The sequence below is a fragment of the Molothrus aeneus genome, chromosome Z, assembly GCF_037042795.1.
Source record: "Molothrus aeneus isolate 106 chromosome Z, BPBGC_Maene_1.0, whole genome shotgun sequence".
NCBI lineage: Eukaryota > Metazoa > Chordata > Aves > Passeriformes > Icteridae > Molothrus > Molothrus aeneus.
In genome coordinates, this window is record NC_089680.1 from 54,712,402 (window position 1) to 54,735,974 (window position 23,573).

At 37.7% G+C, this 23,573-nt stretch overlaps 1 protein-coding gene across 5 annotated transcripts in view; it reads right to left on the reverse strand.

Annotated features, from left to right (window-relative positions):
* The window catches only part of PRR16 (proline rich 16), a 143,016-nt gene that overhangs the window by 18,619 nt on the left and 100,824 nt on the right, over positions 1-23,573 (reverse strand). The window contains exon 3 of one of the 5 annotated variants that reach the window (XR_010785280.1): positions 11,476-11,571. The exons of the other annotated variants lie outside the window; for them this stretch is intronic. The gene's annotated coding sequence lies outside the window, so the exon portion shown is untranslated. The remainder of the gene's footprint in view (positions 1-11,475; positions 11,572-23,573) is intronic. 5 annotated transcript variants of the gene reach the window in all.

Consider the following 23,573-nt stretch of genomic DNA (forward strand, 5'->3'; position numbering starts at 1 on the left):
CAATTTTTCTTTTTATTTTGTGAGACATCTGAGTTGCTAGCAGTCACCTCTTCAATTTCTCATCCATACTAATTGTGCTTTCTGCATGGCTGCCCAGCCCTTTGCTCTTGCACTGCTCAAAGCCTGTTGGCTGTTCTGACAAAGCTTCAACGAGGAGAGCATGCTCCCTACCCATCACATGCATGTACCTCCTTCCCACAAGTTTACATCACTAATGACTTACAAAGTTAAAACATTCACTGGTTACACAGCCAAAAATTCACCTCTATTTCTGTCATAGCTTCCTCTCTGTTAGGAATTCTCACGGATCTTTGGAAAAATCATTGAGGCTCTCATCTAGCTTCTTTCTGCAGTTCCTGATGAATTCCTCAGCCAACGTTGACCCAGTATAGGGTCAGATGATTTGCACTGAGAAACATCTTTTATTTAATCGTGTAACATCTACTAGAGTTGCTGAAAATACTATGGTTTTCTAAAGCACAAGCATTAGAATACAATGAATTTATAGAGTTTCTCATGGCTCAGTTCAACCTCTAAGCAAAAATAGATTTGTAGAAGAAAATTAGTTAAATAGTTTGTTTTCCTATTTGATAAATTACATGCCCAGCTTCAATTTAAATAATAGAAAGAAAAAGAGATATTGCTATGTCCAAGAAACATTCCTATAGAATATGAAATTTATAGACATATTTCACACTTAAAACAAATGCACTTATAAAAGTACTTTGAAATTGTATTTCCAAGTCTTAGCGGTTTTTTTCCTTGTTTCTTTTCTAAAATCCAAGGTTAATTAACAGTAACAATGCAATTTGGCCCTGCTGTCAGATGTCACAGCATTAATTATTACAGAAAATACATAAAACAGTGATACCCAAATCCCAATGCACAGGAGAGTTATTCATTAATTTTAAGAAGGTTTAGCAAGGAAGCCTAGGTTGAACATAAAAAGTAAGATGAGATTTTAATGTCTTTACATCATTAACTACTTTAGGGTGTATTTCAAACTCATAAAGCTATCTCATTTTGTACCCATGGCAGAAATCACATAGCAGGCCAGAACTTTCTAAATAATGTATTTAATAATTTATTTATAGGATATCTAAATGCAAATAGCTGCAAAAGATTGAAAAAGGTGCTCTCATAACCCAGGGTTTAGTTAGGAAATGCTTATACTACTTAAAATTTCAATGTTTTAAACTTACATTCTATAGCTTCATCTAACCAACAGGGATTAATTGTAACATTTCACAGTAACTATTAGGAGGTATATTTTCTTTAACCCATACCTAATTTCAACAAAACCTGTTCAATTCACAGCTTACTGTTACACTGGTGCATTTTAAAGGTAATATGAAGATAATGTAAGACCCTTCAAAACAATTAGTAAAATTATTATATTTGCTTAAGCTGTTCACCTGATTGAGTGCCAAAAAATCCACTAGTCATCTTCAAACTTTCTGGTAATCTTATTTCTGTCTAGACACTAAGCTTTTTTACTGATGAAATGTCTGTAAAATACAAATTTCAACAATCTGAAGGTGCAACTGACATGTATAAGTGTAAGAATTTGTAGATCACACAAGATTTGTACTATCTGAAAAAATACATGATCATACTAACATATCTGTAGTCATCTTTAAATGTTATCATGTCTGACTATCAGTATAGAAACTGCAAAAAAAAAAAAAAAAAAGTGGTTTTCTTCATGTTTGACCTTAACCATTCACATTTTTATATCAGGTATTTTCTTAAATAATTTTATTTATTTAAGCATTATTATCCAATTCTGATCATGACCACAGGGCTGAAATTGGTTTGTACTTATCCCAAATGCCTGCTTTTTATAGAGCTCATGACATAATAGACCGTGAACTCTGAAAGATGTTCTGGCTTACAAACCACACATTTCTGTCTTCATTAGAGACACACAGAAGACAGATAACATGCCATTTTTAACTAGCCCTCAGCTGAAAATGAATACTCCATTTTAAACTATTTTCTCAGTAATTGAAATTCTAAAACTTTCTCCTCCAACAAACATCTCCATAAGAACTCAGAAATGTGTACTGTCTGAAGTTCATTTCTGCTCCAGAATTAATTTCCTCCTGTAACCAGACTTGTTCTTAAATTCATCATCATTAACACCCCAAACTACTTATACTGCTTTCTATCTGACCCATGTGGTTCCCAAGAGAAAGAAAACCTGGGTACTTTTCTCATTCTTATTGGTGATCCTGAAATGAGAAAAATGCTAAATTATTTTCCAACAATCCCCCATATCTCAAAAATGCAAAAAATGTACCCTACAACTCTTTCTGAAGGAAACTGGAAGACAAGCTTCTTGTTCAGGATCTGAGTACAGTCTGAGAGGTTTCTGTGCCTCAAAGAGTCAAATACCATAGCTATGAAGATGTTCCACCACTATTTTCACAGTGATTTCTAATAAAAAGCACTTATGGCAAAATTCTCTTTTGAACTTGCCATGTTGAACTTGTCAACACTTGCCTGTAGAAAGAAATCTCAGATATCCTTTTGATTTTAAGAGCATTCACCAGAGATATGAGCTGCAGAACCAGCCCCAGTGGTACCAATTTATCCTGTCTGCTTGGATGACCTTCTGGGAGCAAACTGGATTTTTATAATCTGTAAACTTTATATACCCTCATTTTGCTGTGACATCAACTGTTGTTCTCTGATGAACATCTTCCCCAAATCTCAGTGTTCCAGTGAGCCAGGACAGCAAAGAAGCAAAGACAAATACACAGTGAGGTGATCAAAATAGAACTATTACTATTAAATCATATGCATTATATTAGAACTGTAGTCTGTAATATTACTATTAGAGAAAAAAACAGAATGCCCTCCACAGCAAAGTGAAAAGCTTGCACAATCAAAAGCACAAAACAAAGCTGCCTTTTGTGAAGTGGGGGAAATTGTAACTGCTGGGAAACCAAAACAAAACAGAAGATGGAGAAAAAGCCTGCTTGGGCCAAACTGTATTTTGATTTTCATGATAAAGGTTGCAAATAGGACAGAATTTAATCTGATTGCACGTGTAAAAATATAGGTGTAAACCAATCAAAACAATTTAGAACAAGAGTTCTCATGGGTGAATATTTCTAAAGAAAAAACATTATGCATACCAAAATAAAATTCCTAAGACACAAGATAATACACAGAAAAAATACCATATTTATCAGGATTTTATTTTGCGTTTATTGGTAAGTATCATCAGCCAACTGAAAGTATGATCTCTATTATGCATATTCATGCAAAGCAACTTCAACTAGACTATTCCAAATACTCAAGAAAAGCAATCCAGTAAAATTGAACAGCAAGAACACAGCTGTCAAAGTGAAATAGGGCAAAACAAAATAGGAAATAATAACTTTGGTTTTGTTCCTAGACATATCTGAAGTTTGCCAATAGTTATTATAATTTCAGATAGTGATGTGGTACAAATCCACTAATTTATCTTAGAAGGCTCATTTGAAGTTCACCTAGCCCTATGTCACATGCCACAAATAAACCTGGTAACACAGATGCCCAGAAAAAAACCACAAGTAGAAAATTGTAACTTACTACCTTTAAATGTCAATTTTTAGTGACTACTGAATACCAGAGATGCCTTTACTCAATGAAGGCTGCAGTTTACAACCTAATGTGTTTTGGACTTTGTAGATAGGCAAAAGACATTTGCAGGGCTGAGCCACTTTGCCTTGCTGACATTCACAGTTGGCTGGGATTCAGAAACAAACATTCCTGTAAATAATTTCTCTGTGAACACAGATTTTCATAGTAAAAACCGACCAGATCAAATCCACTTGAAGAGCTTGCCCTTTTTTTGTTTCTTTAATCCATCCAGAGAATGTGCATAGAAGAGAAAGGAAAGGGAGAGACCTCAGAGATGAAAGTAGATTTTAAATGTCAAAATATCCTTCTAGTAGTGAGAAAAGCAATGTTTCTTTCCCTCCTGTGACTGGATTTTAACCCTATCGTCTTCTTAGAAGACAAACATGATTCCAAATTACTGTGAGTATGAGATTTTCCCCCATTGCTTTTGGTGAAATGATGCAACTTTTTCAGACAATAATGCACATGTCATTGGCAAAGAGACAGCATGACTGCAGTTAATTACTCACTACAGACACAGGGAGCATCCTGATGAAAAAGGATTATAAACAAAGAAACACATTTTACACTGAAACAGTCTTGTTCTCTCATTTCTATCCTAATACTGTGCTATCCAAAAGGATTTTGACAGCTACCCAAGGGCACTAAGCAGATAAATTATACGCAAAAATGCTTTCTCAGGACCTGGCATGGGATGCAGTTTTCAGGTGGATTTGCCAGCATACTTCTAAGCAGAATATGTTTCAGACCCAAAAACTCTTTCAATTTTCAGTGTTGGGTTTCAGTAGAGATCCTAGACTATGGTAACATTTAAAAATGCAATTTGGTTCTTTTGGAACAAAATGAAAATTATTTTGAACAAGTCTGCCATTTCTCAGAATGTACCTCAAGGCCTCCTCTACACCCAGCGTTATTTGGTAGCTTCCTACAAGTTAACAATCCTCAAAAAATAATTTCTTCATTTTTTACTAAATAAGTGTCTCTTTCTTGAAATCTGCCAGTGGCACAATGCTAAATGATCTCTGTCTGTTCAAAAATTTTTATTCCACATGCCCAAACATCTTGCTCTGCAGTACACTTTGTTCTCCTCCCAAAAACCTGCCCCCATAACCTGCTGTACCTGCAGGACCTAATATGATGCAAAATATATGAAAAATATATGCCAAAAAATATATGAAACAACAGACAGAGTAGTTATGGCAGCTGTCACACAGACACATGTCCTAACAGAGTCAGTGCAATTTACCTCATGAAATGAAAGAGCAAAAACAGAAGTCTCACTATGGAGTCCAGCCAAAGTCATCATATCATTGACTCCACAGTTTTTATTCTTATTGACTGCTTCAACTGGTAATTTCTAGAGTATTTGCAAGGCTGTAAGGCTTGCAAGTAAGGCTGGTATTTCTTGTAAATGCCTTTTTGTTATACAGCAACATAAGAAAGCAGGTAGTGTTTCCTAGGATCTACTGATGACTAATAACTAACTAGCTAGCTAACTAGTTATCACAACTACTACTATAGTTATATAGATATTATAACTACACATGATTGTTATTATAAATAACTTTAGAGCTAGCCAGGTAGACAGGAGCAACAGAAAAGGCTGGATGTTTTCCTCAGGTGCTTCTCTGGATAAATTTTCCAGCTAACTGAATGCCTGAAGAGAGAATCTAGATTAGGGAAGCAATCTAGATTAGGTTTAATGTCAATCAAGTTACTGCAGTAAGAGACTTGGGAAGCAATTGAGTGCTCTAATTCCACATAATTTCCACCTATTTGCATTCATCTGCACATGTAAAGTGCCTGAGCTGCTGTCCATAGTAATTTAATCACCACCATTCCCAACCTTTCATCCAGCCTGAACATTTTATGAGATAGCTATGGGATTATTTTATGCAATTGTGATTTTCTCTCGCTGCAAGGCAAATGAATGTGCAAAGTAAATGAATACTTTCATGAAAAACTATTCTACAAGATCTGCAGCTATTTCAGAAATTGCAGTAATTTTCATCTCTCAAAAGAACAAACTGCATCATGGGTTGCTTTATCACAGGTGATATTCAAGACAACAACGTCTAACACTGATGCTGGAATATAGTGGTAATATTTGCAAAGCGATTCAAAGTGTGAAACACTTTTGAGAAATGTTGAGTTGCTATTGAGAAAAATGGACTTAGAGGTGACTAACAGTAAGGTAACTTTATCTGTTCCAAAAGTTACCAACTGAGGTGCAAGCAAAACTCAAGTTTGAGGTTTTTTCTTGCTTTTTCTTTTTTTTAGCAACATCTTGCTCAAACTTTTTGTAGTAATATGACAAAGTTATCCTCCGTGTAACTTTTGTTAGTAAATTCAAAAAAGGAAATACATCTCTTAGGCAAAATAAGTAACTCAGATTAAAGCATCCTTTTTTGACCAAGTTTTTTTCTGCATGGAACTTGTCTCTCAAAGACCACCACATCCAGTCATTAACTCTGCATACTACTAAATTAATTCAGTGTGCCAGAGCATCTTTGGACAGTACACTGGCAATATCAATGAATATTGGAGCAACAGAAGATAAATTCTTGTGTTCAGGACTGGAAAGACGGGAATGATTGAGCTCGAAGACATTAGTATGGGAAAACTCTAGGAAGGAAGCTAATAGTGTCACTAATTAAAACCAATGAAAATCCTAAATGCCTTTATTCTCTCCAACTATAAACAACCATGATATATGGTACACAGCAACACAGGGTTTTCATTTCAGTTCACAAAGGAACACAATTAAGAATATATGTAGTGGTGGAAAGTCTGAATAAAAACTGTGGAAAGTGCTCAGTGAACAGCCTGAATGGACAGACTCACATACTTAGAGCAGATATCCCTAGAGGAGGAGAAAAATGGTGCTAAACGTGACTTCAGACAATACGCAGTGTTAAGACAGTAAGACTGAAGCACAGTTTACAAATTTTTGAGGAAAATTCAGATTCACAGAAACATACACTTCATGATTTTGCCACTTTTCAACTAATTCAAGAAAATTAAGACCAAACTACCCAGAACCACTACATACATGAAAGAATGCTAATATAGCTTTCTACAGCTTACTAAGTCTGAAATAGCCCATGGCATACACATGCATTAAAACCTACCTTTCACAGTACATTAACCTCTGAGCAAAAGCAGTTTTAATACATGGTTTAGAAAATACATAGCAATAATCTCAAACGTATCTTCTGGAGAGAATTTCACTATTAAACTAGACATTATTATTAATATCTGCCTATTAGTGAATCTCCACATGTTGAGAGATGCTGAAACAGGCAGCAACTTTCTGAACCAATTTTTATTAGATCATTTTAGTCATCTCCAATCAGCTCCTTGAGATAAAAAGATCAGAGAAAAACTGGAAGGAATAGGTGGAGTCCAGTCCATATCCAGTCCATAAGAGCAGACTTTAGAGCTAGGCCAGGTTGATTTAGGCCTTGTCCCAAAGAATCTTTCCAGGGACTCGACATGTTTCTATGGCATGCTGAGCTTCTGCCTTCAGCACTTACTGGCTCTCAGCATAAGAAATGTTGATAAACAACTCTGTTTTCTGATGCTTGAATGCACAACTGTAAAAAATTCCCATATTCTGGGAGTGTTCAAGGCTGGCTTAAATGGGGATTCAAGCAATCTGGTCTAATGGAAGTTAAATTTTTCAGGTATATAGGAATTTAATCTATAAAATGAAAATATGTAAGAAATATCTACCAGTCTGCATTAGGAAGCAATACCAGTTAAATGTTATCTCCTCCCCTGTTTCTTTTAATGTGACAGGAAAATATATTAAAAAAACCCTCAAACCCAGAAAAAAACCCCTAAAAATAAATACAAAAAATCTATTACCATCATAAAATATACACAACAACTATGAATATCAAGGAATCAAGGATAATTCCACTAATGGGAGTTAAGTTTTAGTATCCAGAATAGTACAGGCCTTGTTAATTTACAAATCTGCATGAGCACTACACTGCTTGGAAAACTGCATGTCCTGAAACAATGAGTATGGTCCAGAACAGCATATGTGAGTAACTGCAAATTTACTTTGCCAGAAAAGTATTTTTATACAGCAATACAATAGAGTTTATGAATTTATCAAAAATTACGTCATCTTTTCAGATGGGCTGGAATGAATTTTATTAATTTATCCTTGGGATTAATCCTAGGAACTTCTGCAGTGCAAATCTCCCCTCTTGATCACTGCAAATCTGTGTGTGCTCCTGGAAGGGGACAGAGCCTGGTTTAATTCTGGAGGATAATCTGTTACAGACTTGTCACATCACGTTTTGACAGCAAAGAGCAGGGGAGCACCTCATGCTCCTGCTGCCAAAGGCCAGACCCTGGAAGAGCTCTCCACCACTGCCCAGCAACTGCAGCAGAAGTGAAGCACCTTTCTGTGACTCTTCAAGATGCTTGCAAACTTACACGTTTCAAACTCAGGAACTATGCTGCAGGCTTCCTCCTGAGTTGCTAGCACAATTTTCTGTAAAGTGGAATACCTGATTTGCTCTGCCAGCTCTGTCTAGGAGGACTCTGTTTAAAGAGACAAACAGCTGAAATTTTATTATGCAGATTTCAAAATGTTGTTTCAAGTATTTTGAAATATCTGTCATTTGAATGTAGCTAGTTTCAATAAATACTTAATTATTACTTGATTCTTTAAAAATCTTCTTACCCTGTTCCTCAATTACACAATTAGGCCCTCTTTTCCAAACTATAACATAAGCTGTTCCAGACAGACCCTATAATATGAACACCACCATTTTCAATAGTTGAACAAATGTAATAACAGTTCTTAAGAAATGTTTTATAACTCTGCACAGAGCTGACTTCTGTAACCAAGACAGTAAAAAAACCCTTTTGTTCTCCTGTGAATTAACCTTTTTGAAGAAAATAAAATTTTTATTTTCTTTTAAAGAAGAAGATTTCTTTTTTAATTTTTGTGAGTGTAACCTAAGTTGTCATTCATCTTCACCTTAACTTTAGAAATGCAATTTTGCTTTATCTTACCCAACTCAATGTGAAATTCTACTTAACAAAATTTCACATAAATTTTAATATTTAATAGGACTCATTGTTTTTCTAGAGATGGTGGGTTTATGTTAAACCTTTAAAGTTTCAGAAAAAACAGGCATTAAAATGTACTTAAAAGCAATGCCCTTTTAAACTATTTCAGGTGACTAATTGAGAGGTGGTATCCAAACCTGAGGAAATCTGCAGTAAATAATGTTCCAGAGCTCAGAGAAACTTTTTCATTGAAGTGTAAGACATCTAAGGACGACTTACATTGTGGGAATGTTGAATAATAATTTCAAAGCTGTAATTTGGACCAAACACCCTATTTGTATAAATGGTTGTACTTACACTGGTGAAATCTGTCTATTTCTGCAGGTACTGAATTTAGCTATTGGTCTATAACCAACCAGGCTCCACAGCCACAGACTATTTAACAGAGAAAAGCAACAAGCAGAAACCTACTGCAGATGCTACAGGGTTTTCACAATGAAACAGAGCACTAACTTCTCTTTTTGAAGTGAAGTGTGAGATTATAGAACAGAGCAGCACAGCTATTTATGGCTTTAAACCTTCAGCAACATTTACAGCAGATCACCGTGAACGCGAAATATTATCGTGTCACAGATGAGCACATGGATTTCAAGTTGAAAATACTAGAAAATCAAATTACATTTTTTATGTGATTTGTGGTGGATCAATTACAGTTCCATTTTGTTGGACATTTAACTGAAGCATGAAATATTTGATAAGAATGTGTGAAACTGTGGATTCATTTATCAGCCTCCAGATCAGTCCAATACTTTTACAGATTGCTACATAACAAATTCCAGCAAAACAAAACCTTCCTTATGCCAATTAAATGAAATGCAACAGAAACAATAACACCAGCCCCACCCCCACCAAAACCCAAGAAGCAAAACACAAACCAAATAAAAATATTGTGTTTGTAATATTTGCAGCTGATTTACCACTAGTTTCAACTACATCTAAAATATAGAAGCTGTCACTACCTATGAGTATTTGCACTATGAAATCATAAATCCAAAGTAAAAATGGAAACACTAATACTTCCTATTCTTTTCTTTCAAGAGGTAATTTTGGGCAGAAAAATAAAGCAGTGAATGGTATCCCAAGAATAAATTTCTAGGGTAAAAATTTTTATTTCTGGAAAACCAGTATGATGATTTTGTTATCTTTGAAGCAAACAATGGTAACAGAATGTGCCTATACTGAATGAAATTTGATACATACTGTCCAAATGAAATTTGATATATACTGTCCTATTTGTAGCATAGAAAATGCTTGGAATTTTTAGAAATATTGATTGATTGAAAAGATAAAATTAATGGTATGCAATTTTGAGCAATTAAAGCATAAAGGGATAGAATAACAATTGAAAATGATCAAAATCTTGGGGGCCTTCAAAACTCTTACAGGTGAGAAAGACCAAGTGAGGATCACCTCCCCAAGGCAACTGGGACTTCAGTATCATCACAAAATGACTATCACAGAGTTGATGCACACTCATCTGGCATTTTTGGCTTTATTTAATATAAAAGGGGAAAAAGCAGGAGAATTTTATTTCCAGTACTTTCAGAGCTTTGGAAGATTCAAGTCATACACCCTGTTTCTCTGAATGTTTCAATGACCAAAACTGCACTTTTCCTGGTCTAATGAAAGTCAGAAATATCAGTTCAGCTAAATGACACCTTTGGTTATCTGGTATATGTGGTTTAGCATTTAGACCAGTCCTGGAAGTGGTTTTCAAACTTAGTGCAAGTCCAAACAGCAAAGCAGACTAGTAGTTCCAGTTAAGCTCATATAATGTGCTCCTTCTACTAAAGAGTTTTTGAACTATCATGGAATTGTCCAGGTTTCATTTTACCTGGGATTTCTACTGCTAACTAATGCACGGGTCTGTGACTATGTATGAACCCCAGAATCCATATTATGTTTTTATGCAACTGGCGAGTGCCACAAGAAAGACTCCTTGAATCAATGCCTCAAGCTGAAGTTTTATCTCTACATTAGATATATGACTTTTTTTGAGTGCTTACCTTTGTGCTAAATTATTATAGTGTGATTTAAATGGCAAAAGACTTGGATACAGCAAGTACTTATTTAAGTCTAATCAGAAATATTATTTGGGAAAAATCACTTCATGTCTTCTCGCCGCAGGCAGTTCCAGGTACAAGGCCTGGAATACATCCAATGGCCACCTGATGACCTCTATTAGTAAGTATCAGTATTAAATACATTATTTACTGCAGCCATCGGTAAGAGCTTCCTAGAAGTAATCCTGTAGTAAGTCTCCTACACCAGAGGCTTGTTGTGCCTCACTACACTGTGGGAGCAGCTAGCTTCTCTGAAGTTCTGTGAAAACAGTCTTTTTCAATCTGGAGTTATGAAAAGTACCTTTAAAATTACTTCTATAACCTTAATAACCTGGCACATGCTGAATGAGGCATGCAAGTGCTGTGAAGCAGGCCCTCATCAGCCTCAGGAGCTTCAAACAAGGCCAAGTGCAGGGGGGTTCTGCACCTGAGCTGGGGCAACCCTTGGCATCAACACAGGCTGGGGAGTCAACAGAGGGTTCAGCCCTGCCAAGAGATATTCTGGGTGCTGGTGGATGAGAGGTTAGACAGGTGCAGCCCAGAAAGCCAATTATCCTGGGCTGCACCCAAGGCAGGGTGGGCAGCAGGGCAAGGGAGGGGATTCTGCCCCTCTGCTCTGGTGAGACCCCACCTGGAAGCCTGCATCCATCTCTGGGGTCCCAGCACAGGAAGGACATGGACCTACCTGTTGGAGTGAGTCCAGAGGAGGGACACAAAAGTTGTTGGAGGGCTGGAGAACCTCTCCTATGAAGAAAGCCTGAGAGATTAGGGATTGTTCAGCCTGGACAAAAGAGTAAAAGGAGACTTCATTACGGCATTTCAATACTTTAAAAGGGGGCTTACAAAAACAAATGGGGACTGACTTTTTAATAGGGCCTGCATTTGTAAGGAGTAATGGTTTTAAACAAAAAGAGTATAGATTCAGGCTACATATAAGGAAGTTTTTTTATAATGAGGGTAGTGAAAAAATGGAACAACTACTTGAGCAACCAGATGTAGCTGAATCCACCCCTGCTCATAGCAGGGGCTTGGAATAGATGATCTTTAAAGGTTCCTTCTAGCCCAAACCATTCTATGGTTTGATAATATGACTGATACACTGCAAAGTATTAAGAGACAGATTCAACATGTTTCAATATTGCCGTTTTACATCTTAATGTGGTAGTGAGTAGAAGAAGAAATGTTAGGGACATTAGACATCACCTGCACAGATTGTTTTAGCTGAAGCAGTAAAATATGCCAATCTCTCTTTTCCTTCTTCTTGTCCCTTTGTGTTTTTCATCAAGTGCCTTGCCCAGTAGCTACTACATAAATGTATGATTCTAAAAATTCTTTCCGACATCTGTTTCCAATTCATCTTTGTTCATGCCCTTTTCAAGCTCCATATCCTATCATCAGTACATTGGGCCCAATTCACCCCTGATGCAATAATCTAGGCACTGGCTCTAGGGATGGTTTTAGTCTTGTCTATTCAGAGGGTTAATTTCTGTCTAAGCTAGTTAAAATGATATTTCAATGCAACTCCCTTTTAACTGTCATGTTCTATATAAGATGCATCTGTACTTCTGTAATTTCATTTACTCCCAGGACCACTTCTATGGCTTTTATAAAATGTTATCTACTTCATGCTGCATTTCTTCTATTTGAAATCCCAGCAATGCTCTTAGCTTTCTTGTGGTTATGTTAGTCATAAAAAGTTCAAAAGAAAACTTCCTGTTTGGTCAAAGGACTTCCAGGCATTATGAGAATTAAAAAAAAATAAAAGCACACAGACTAAGATACAGAACTAAAGCAAATGTCCTCTGCCCATTCCTTGCATATTCATTAGAAAACCAACGAATGTTAAATGTTTTATCATTTCATGTCACATGCCTTTCAGGAAAGAAATTTTGTGAAGAGATCACTTAAAGATTACCTTTAAACCTAATCTGAGATGGAATGTCAGACAGTGATGATGAAATTAGAATATTTTCTTGGTTAGCTTGTTATTCTTGCATTCTTCTTTCATTCTTTTTTTCTTCACCTCTACTTTACCCTCTGCTTTCCATTTCAGTGTGGTCCTTCCTTTCACTGCCTCTTAATTATGTTTATCCATCTTCTCCAAAGTTCTCCCCTTTTCAGCCCTGCAATGGCATGGCTGGATTTGACAATGGCATTTGGCCATGTAATGCTGTTTCTGAGCTGTAAATTAAGGTTTGGGCCTTTGGAGGGGGGAGTAAGTAATAACTTCCTATTGCTCTCCACAGTACTTGCTGCAATCACCAGCCCCTTAACAAATGTAACCCTCAACAGTGCCCCAGGTTCCAAAATCTGATGCTTAATAACCTTTGACAGGTATTAAAGGGACTCAAATCATAACTGCCCAATAAAATGTTATGTCTTAAAAAGGGCAAGAAATAACAGCATAAGCTTGCAGTTGTTTGCTATAACACTGTTATGTACAGATATGCACACAGAGAAATGTTTATAAATGTTTTTAAATTTTTCATGTTTGAAACAGTAGTAAGCTTCTCCATTCAAGTTGGGGCTTTGAGTTTTTAAAATAAATTATTAAAGCATCATTCTAAAATTATGTGCCCAGAAAGAAGTTTCATATTTTGAAAGCTTGACCAGAGGAACATTTTTTCTAGTTTTTCCACCATTCTTGTTAGCAACACTTAGATATCTGCTTCCATACAAATATGGGCATGCCATAATAACTGAGGGAAATGAAATAGTTTTAAAATTTTAACACTAAATCAAAATACTTGCTACTGACTGTGTTGAAAAAGCTTCTAATGCAAAATGAATGTGGCACCTGTATAGTTTGGACAGCCAAAAAGCTCCCTGACAGTAAGCAAAAATGATGAAAAGTGAGTATGTAAAATTTCTGGGTTTTAATACCTCATGTCACTTTAAGCTCTTGGGTTTGGAAAATCATTAATAAGTAAAGAGAAATGACCAAAACCCTTCTCCAAAGGAAAGAGGCCAAACAAACTTTTCACTGTTATGCATCACAAGAAACAGATGGTAAGCGATAAACAAGTTACCACAATAAATTGGACCCATACCAAGGAACTAGGGAGTAAAGTGAGCAACTAAATCCCATGTCTCGTGGCACATATTCTGTTCACCCACTATGTGCACTAGATTTCTCTCCCTTTCCGTTCCTACAGAAATAAGTCAGGGAAAATTCTTCTAATCATCCCTGCTCTGCACTCTTCATCATCTCTTTACTTCTTCATCTCTTTACACTTCACTGCTGCCTGCCTTTAGGTGGATTCAATTTGCCCAGAAATTAATTCTTCTGGGTTCCTGCTGTAACTTATTACCAGTTGTCAAAAAAAAAAAAAAAAAAAAAAAAGGATGTGAGGAAGATAAGGTCTACAATGGTTAGCTACATTAACAATATAACATTGTTTATAATTGAAATTTATACTGTAGTATCTGCTTCATCCTACAGCAATCACATTGGATTGCAACCAAAAATCATGTGTTCTGCTTGCTTATATTCACTGCAATTTGTAAGGTTCCTCTGAAGATACATAAAACTGACCTCAGATCCCTTATTTAGAAAATGAAGAGGCAGATCTGGTTCTATCACAGGTAAGAGATTATACAGTATATAATTTCATAATCAAACTAAAGTTTTCTGAAAAATTAGTTCCTGTGCTGTGATCCTTTTAGTCCTTTCAACATAAAAGAAATTGGAATTGTTCTTTTAACCCAGAATAAAATAAACGTGAAATTGAAATGTGAAGAAAATTTTCCTTTGATTTTGTTCATGTAATGCATTATGAAAACAGATCACAGCATGCGCCACTGCCTTCAAGCTTCAAGCTGTGGATACATTTGAGAGCTTGGGCCATGAGAAGAAAAGCCAGGTACACAAGGTAGACCAGCCCCTTCCAATTTCCATGTTGCTCCAAGCCATAAAGATGGCATCAGTCTCATGTTAATGAGAGTGCCCTTTTTTGCCATCATACAAGTACCTAAGCAAATCTCAGGGGGAAGAAATGCTGAACATGCATTGCACTCCAGCTGCTGTGACTTACACCTGGGCCAGGCTTGGGCACCAGATCAACTCCACCAAGGTAGTGCCAGGCTCATGAACGTGAGTCACTTGGTAGGTTGACCTCAGCTGTGTGCCCACCTCACCAGGTGCCCACCAAGTCAATCCATTGCCCTCATCCTCAAGTGGATGGGGGGACAAAATATGACAAAATGCTAATGGCATAAAGAGGTAAGGACAGGGAGATACTTCATCTATTACCATCACAGGCTCAAAATTGAAAAATTTTGAGACTTGAAATTGAAAAATTTTTCAGACTTGAAAAATTTGACTACTGCCAGTCAAAGGCCAGAGTGGACTAATAATACATTTTCACAGATGTGCACCAGCATGGTTGACAGCTCAGCTTTGGTCAGCAGAAGATCCATCTTTGAGAAAATGACTTTGTTTCATGTAGGGACAACTTCTGGCATCTTTTCATAGATGTCACACCCACAGCCCCCACCCCTTTGCCATGTAAACTGGACATATGCAATTATCCAGCTCATCTAAATTTGGGACCCTAGGAAATCTGTGAGTTCCCTATTCCAAGTCTGTACCAAAAACTACAAATCCCTGGCAAAAGCAAAGAGCACAGCAGTGTCCTTAATTGGTCTTCTATTTCCATGCATCAGTTTCTATAAAATGAAAATGTAGGACAGGTCATAGGTCATAGTTGACCATGTGGTGTTGTATCCACACAATTAGGTGATCATCTTCTACCACACAGCAAAGACTCACAAGGTAAATTAGAGAAAAAAACAAATCATAGAATTCCAGAATGGTTTGTGTTGTAAGGGACCTCAAAGATTATCTACTTCTAAGTCCCCTGCCATGGACAGGGACACCTCCTCCTAGACCAGGCTGCTCAGAGTCCCGTGCAACTTGGTCTTGAACACTTCTAAAAAAGGGGCATCCACAACTTCTCTGGGAAACCTGTTCCAGTGCCTCACCAACCTCACAGTAAAGAATTTCTTCCTAATATCTAATTTAAACCTACTATCCTTTACTCTGAAGCCATTCCCTTTTGTCTTGTAAAAGTCTTTCTCCAGGTTTCTAATAGGCTCCCTTCAGGTACAGTAAGGCTGGCATTACGTTATCTCTAAGCCTGCTCTTCTCCAAGCTGAACAATCCCAATTCTCTCAGTCTTTCCTCTTAGGAGAGGTGCTCCATCCTATTAATCACCTTGGTGATTAGTCCACCCTGTTCTGGACTTACTCCAATAGGTCAATTTCTGTGCTGTGCACCCCAGAGCTGGATGCAGGGTTCCAGGTGGGCTCTCACCAGAGCAGAGCAGAGGGGCAGAATCCCCTCCCTCACCCTGCTGCCCACCCTGCTTTGGCTGCAGCCCAGGACACGTCTGGCTTTCTGGGCTGTGAGTGCCCATGGCTGGGTCATGTCCAGCCCCTCACCCACCAGCACCCCCAAGCCCTTCTGGGCAGGGCTGCTCTTCTCCCTCCATCCCCCAGCCTGGACTGATGACAGAGGTTGTCCCAACCCAGGTGCAGCACCTTGAACTTGGTCTTATTAAATCTCATGATATTCCCACAGGTCCACTACTCAAGCTTGTCCATCCCTCTGGACAGCATCCCATCATTTAGGAGTGTCACTGCACCCCTCAGCTTGGTGTCATCTGCAAATTTGCTGAGGGTGCACTCAATCTTTTTGTCTATGTCATTGATATTAAATAATACTGGTCCCAGTACAGACCCCTGAGGGCACCACTTGCCACTGACATCCTCTGGGACTCTGAGCCATTGACCACCACCCTCTGGATGCTACCACCCAACCCATTCTTGTCTATCTAACAGCTGATCTGCACAACCCACACCTCTCCAATTTAGAGAGAAGGATGTTATGGGGCCATGTCAAGGCCTTACTGAAGTCCAGGTAAATGACACCTGTAGCCTTTCCCTCAGGCACCGATGCAGCCACTCCATCACAGAAGGCCACCAGGCTGGTCAGGAAGGACTCACCCTTGGTGCAGCTGCCCTGGCTCCCTGTGCTCCATGTGCCTTAGTAGAGCTTCTAGGACGATCTGTCCCAGGATCTTCCCAGGCATGGAGGGGACTCTGACAGGTTGGTGCTTCCCAGGGTCCTCCTTTATACCCTCATTAGTGATGGGTACATCAACCATTTCTCCTGTCACCTGGGACTTCACCTGTTTGCTATGAATTTTTTACTATCAAGAGTGTCTTGGGAATGCCATTGGACAATTGCCTTGAGACTCTGGAATGCATCTAATTGGGTCCCAGAGATTTATATACATTTAGTTTGTTCAGGTGGTCAATAACCTGGTCTTCACTTAGAGTGGGAGGGACTTTGTTCTCCCAATCCCCATCCTGATGTCCATCCAGTCAAGACTTGTGGGAAGAGGGGTTGCCAGTGAAGACAGAGGCAAAAAAGTTGAGTACTTCAGCCTTTTCCTCATGAAGAACTGATGTACAGTTCATAGTTTTTCCAATCAATATAGATGAAGCAGAGTTTGTCTTACCCAACAGAAAATTTCCTGTTAAAAAGAAAGCTAATACCATAGCTTTCAGCTCTTAATAATTAATAATACATACCTTCTTTTCCTAGAATCTTATGGCACTATGATAAAGCTCCCTGCTTTGTGTTTCCGACATTTAAAGCTTCCACTCATAGATCAAATTTTCCTTGAAAAAACACAGCAAAGCACAGGTGCTGAAAGCTCATGAAATATTCATTTAAACACAACTTAAAAGATTCATTGCATGTCTGAGAGACAAATAATTAATGTCCTGCATGCATGGCTAATGAGTGACAGCAAAAGAAAATTGTTAAAAACATACTAGTACATACAATGCTTTTCTAATGGTTTTCCTGCATCAGTCTGTGAATTCAGACAAGATCAACAGTGAAGCGTGCTACACTGGCCATCCTCTTTCTAGAAATCAATTACTTAATTTATTTACAACTTTATTTCTTATCTCCCTAGCCTCAAAAGAAATGACTGAATACCATGAACACCCTGTCTTCTTACAGTTGGAGCTGAGTACCAAAAAAAGAAGTGGATGAAAATAAGCAATGTATGTAAAAAAATGCATTAGTACTAGAAAATTTAAATGTTGAGACTAAGGCTTATATGTAGTTATTATTCTTCTGCAAGACTTTCCTTGTTTAATTCTTCTTCTACCTAAATAATACAATTCAGGCTTTAAATGCTGTTTCCCACTTGGAGACTTACTCTTAAGTCTGCATGTGATCAGAATCAACCTCAGATTATACCAAAGATATAAACTACTTGGAACAAAGTTCTCCGTTTTCTGCACTTTTGCACTGACCACTGGCGTAAGTGGATTGCATATCACTGTGACAAGTTCAAACCTTAATGACAATAAACCCAAATAGATGTATTTTAAGACCTCTAACAAGACAAAGTCAGTGTTGGCTGATGGCTTTCAGATGTAGACACTGCTTATTTTTTTTAAATTATTTTCTCATCTCTTCTGGCCACAAAGACATGTTAACCTTATCATGCAAATAAATAACAATTTGCTCAACAAACTGTAACAAAAGATTTTGCTAATTAGAACAATGTATTGTACTATCATAAAATGAGGACTACTTTAGAATTTACAGCTCTTTTGTAAGTCTTGGAAAACCCCAAGTTTAAATTGTTTTCAAATAGCACAGCTGGTCTCCAAGCAGTGTCCAACAACAAGTCTGTGACTTAAACATGATCTCAAAATACTACTCTTGTACTTAAAAATCAGGTCATGACAGGAAAAAAAAAAATCATCAGTCTCTAAAGTATTCAGTATGATATTCAGTTGTATACACAGATTCCAAATATATAAATTACAAATCATGTAGAATCATAGCTGTACTTCCTCATTTCTTCAGCAGGTGTGATTACTGGAAGTGTTAAAGACATCTATCGAACAATGATATACTTCATCAGTAACATACTATGACTGAGCTTACAAAATTATTTTAAATATATTAATAACAATTCTGAATTTATCCTGAAAAAAATAGTTTGGGTTATGAAAACAAGTGTGCCACAAAGATCTGGCCTACTGGCTTACCCAAGTTTTCCTGTAGAGACTCATAACCAGTGTTATGAATCAGTCACTAGGTCAATGCAGGTACATACATATGATATTCTACATAAGCTGTTGGAGGAGTCTTGTATTACAAGTTCTTTTTGTAAACCTTGAACTCTTTTTGTCACAACTCATGAGAGCCCTGAATCTTTATCAGATGAGTCTCTTTTCCAGCCTGTTCAGTAATTATCGATATATGTTTCTCGAAATTCCACCAAATTTATTGTTCTGTAAATTGTTATTTTAATTTTTTTTGTATGTCAGTTTTTCACTAACTACTATTTAAATTGTCTGAGTTTCTTAGAAGGTGAAAATGTAAGCATTAATAATGCATTTAAAAATGCTAAAACGTGTTGTGTTCTATATCAGAAATAAATAATTTTTTTTTCTTTATCTTCTTTCCTTTTTTTTCCTGGCTGATTGGTTGGGTTTTGTGGGTTTCTGTTTTGTTTTGGCTTTTTTGGGGGTTTTTGTTTTGTTTTGTTTTAGCTTGGTTTTGGGTTTTTTTGTTTTTGTTTTTGAAGGAACACAAAAAGGACGACTAAAAAGAGAAAAGAAAAATAAGAATACACAATTTCCATGTATACTTGCTTGGACAAAAAATAAAAAAAATTCTCCCATAAATAAAAAAAGCCCTTAGCAGAAAAAAAAGCTTGACTACTATCTTACTAATACTAAAAGCTTGACTACTATCTTACTAAAAAAAAGCTTGACTACTATCTTGCAAATGAAAGTGGTGTTTTTTCCTGTTGCACAACTTGGTGCAGAAATATATTATAAATGTCTCAGAAATAGGATGCTAGATTTCCTTAATTCTTATAAAAAGGTCTATTTTAGTAGAAGGATTCATTACATCACATCATAACACAACTCAAAGTCTTATTTTGATTATATTTTGTACTTAGTTATTTTGGTGAAGCCCAACAACATATTTGAAATATTTCTAGATGTGCATACATGAAAACATTTCTCCTGCATTCTTTTCACACTTGGTAGAAACAATCCAGGTCAAGGAAAAGCCCACATCTCTATGACAAGGTTGATTCTTTTTCCACTCTCCTCTTTCTGAGGAGGTGAGTCTGACTAACTGACTGATTTTGGGGATGAACATTGTTTCAGACAGCCTGGGCCACTCAACTGGTTCACTGCTACACTGCAAAAATGTTTGTAGTGGACTTATTATAGGAATATCTATATATATATATAGATAGATATAGATATAGATATAGATATATAGATATAGATATATAGATATATAGATATATATAATTTATTCATATTTATTTATTTATATTTAAATATAATATATCTAGGATGTAGGAATGATCAGCAAAGGTGGGTTGGGATGTTTTTCCCAGAAATAGATCAGGGTTAAATAAAGTTACATCAGCACTGGAATTTTAAGAGTGTTGGTTTATGGTTGGATCTATTGACCGATCCTGGGATCGATAACTGCATAACTGAGAAGCACTTTGGCTGCCAAAGGACTTGTCTTTACAGTTGATCTAGAGTATGCTGTTCTGCTGTAGATTTTCCACACAGATATAGAAAGATGGTTTGTTCTGACATCGTAATTCTGGACGGTAGAGAAGCACTTCCATATATATTCATAAAAGCCATCCAACACATTCCTTTCAAGTCACCCTGTAAGTAGAAGCAATTCATTAACACTCTGAACAATTTGTACTGAGTTGTGCCTGTCTATAAAAAATAAAGTTTGACATTTTAATTTTTTCATTGCTTCTGGCATGCTTAACTGATTCTTTTCATCTCTCCTCTCTGTCAAGTACAAAACTGCACCTGCTGGCTACATCAGAAAAGTATATTTTTCACCTGTCTTTTAATGAAAGGTGTATCAGTTCTTTTAATGGCTAACAGTGAGCATTAGAGTATATTACTTTGCCTTCCTGCTTACGACTGTAGTATTTTCCTTAGACTTAGAGTGTCCCCTTTTTAGAAAAATGCAGAATTAATTCAAAGACTTCATACTGTGGATTACTGGCTACATTTCCAAATAAATTCTTCTCACTGTGAAGGATTTTAATCTTATTTCTAGTTGGATTTTATCAACTCAGACAACAATACCTATGGTTTTTTTCAATATTAATGGGTCCTCTGCTTTCAGAAACATTATTTCCACTGAATTAATAAGCTTCCTCTAAACATTTAATCATTTAAGTTAAAGCAAATAATATCCAGAAATGTTTAACTTTTAATATGAAATTTCCTTTTCTGAATTTCTAATTTGCACTTTTTCTGAAGATCAGTTATAAGGAAAAGATATTTTCCAGTAACAGCTTACTAGATCTTGGCACTCATAGACACTGCTTGTGAGGGGCTGACCCTGGCTGGATGAAAGCCCATAAAGATGTTCTTTTACTCCCTCTCCTCAGCTGGACAGGGTAGAAAAAATATAATAAAAGACTCAAGAGTAGAATCAGGTAAAGGAAGAGACCCCCTCACCAATTACCATCACAGGCAATACAGACTGGATTTGGAGAAATTAATTTATTACCAATCAAACAAGAGTAGGAAAACAACAAATAAAAACTAAATCTCAAATCACCTTCCACTCCTCCCTTCTTCCTGGGTTAAACATCAGTCCTGATTTCTCTATCTCTTCTCCAGGCTAAATAATGCAAAGTCCATCAGTCTTTCCTTGTAGGGACCCTGCTCCCTCTGGTCAGTTTTGAGGCCCTTCCCTGCTCCCATAGGTCCGTGTCCTTTTCATTCTGAGGACTCAGAGGCAGATGCAGTACTCCAGTTGGGGTCCCACCAGTGCAGAGGAGAAGAATCTTCTTTTCTTAACCTGCAGGTCACACTTTTGCTGTGACCAGGGAAGAGCTGGCTTTCTGGGCTATGGACACGCATCACCAGCTCATGTCCAAAGCCTGATCCCCCAGTACCCACTGAGACCTCAGCAGGGCAGCTCTTGATCTGTTCATTCTGCAGCCTACATGGATACTGGGGGCTGACATGACTCAGGTGCAGCATTTTGCACTTGGCTTTATTGAACCTCATGAGTTTTTCCCATGGGCCCACTTCCCAAACTTGTGCATGTCCCTCTGGATGGCATGGTGTCCTTCAGGAGTGTTGCTGCACTACTCAGCTTTGTGTCATCTGCCAACCTGCTGAGGGTGAACTTGACCCTTTCATCTATGTCATTAATAGAGATATTAAATAATATGGGACCCCTGAGGGCACCACTTGCCACTGATCTCCATCTGCACATCAAGCTGTTGACCAGTTCCCTCTTATTTGGATGTGACCATCCAAATAATTCCTACTCCACTGAAAAGTCTATCCATATCTCTCCAATTCAAAAGAAGGATACTGGAGAGAACTCAAATGCCCTACAGGAGCCAGATAGATAATGTCTGTAGTCCTTCCCCTGCCCACTGATGCAGTCTCTGTATTGTAAAAGATCACAAGTTGATCAGCTGTGTTGACTGCCTCAAATCACCCTTCTGTCCTCCATGTGCATTCTAGGAGGATCTGTTCCATGACCTCCCCAGGCACCGAGGTGAGACTGACAGGCTGGTAGATCCCAGGCTTCTCCTTTCTACCCTTTTTTAAGATGGGTTGGTTCAATGCTTCCCTTTTTCCTGTCACCCGGGACCTCCCCTGACTGCCACAACTTTTTGAGTATCATGGAGAGTGGGTTGGCAACTACAGCAGCCAATTCCCGCAGTACTCTGGGATGCATCCCATTGAGTGCCATAGACTTAGATACATTCAGGTTCTTTGGGTGCTCATAGAGCTGATCCTTGTTTACAGTGGGATGGACTTTGCTTCCATCCATCTGAGAATGGGAAGAGAGGTGGCCATTGACTGAAGTGAAAAAGTTTAGTGCCTCAGCTTTCTCCTTCTCTGCTGTTGCCAGTTTGCCAGTCTGTGTTAATTGGGCGCTGTATACTTTCTTTGACCTTCCTTTTCTGTCTGATTAACCTATTGTCCTTATTATTCTTTGCATCCCTTGCCAAGCTCAGCTCTCTCTATGCCTTGGTCTTCCTGGCCTCACACCTACACAATTAGGCAACCTCTTCCTAAAATCTTCCCAGGATACCTGTCTCCGCTTCCATTATCTCTGCATTTCCGTATTTCCTTTTTGCTTAACCAGCAGTTTTTGATTAATCTATGCTGACTCTTCCTCTGCTTTCCAGATTTCCTAAATGTGGGGAATGAGAGCTCTTGTGCTCCATGGACAGATCTTACAGTCCTGACTGCTCCCTTGTCCCAGTTTCCTAGGTTTGCCCATTGGTTAACTTCTCAAAGAGCTGAAATTTTGCTTTCCTTAAATTCAAGGTGCTGACTTCACTCTTCTCCTGACTGATGATTGGTACTGAATTCCCATCCAACTTGCCTCATCTTCACAGTTGTCCTTATACAATATGATATGAGGCCCTGGAATCCAGGGAAATGAGAATGGGGACTGAAGTTCTTCTGGGATGGACAGGTTGCCTAAGGCAGGGAAACCTAACCCCACACCATGAGTTCCTGAATTAAATAAAAAGAAGTGCAGTGAAAGGAATGGAGGGCCCAATATGCTGACTAGACCCAAGCCACAGGGAGGTGTGTTGCCTCCCTGAGGCCCATTTAAGAGACATCATCAAGAAAAAACCAAGCCTGGTATGGCCCATTGATTATCAGCCTCTATTGGCTTTTCAGGTAGGGAGCAATGAA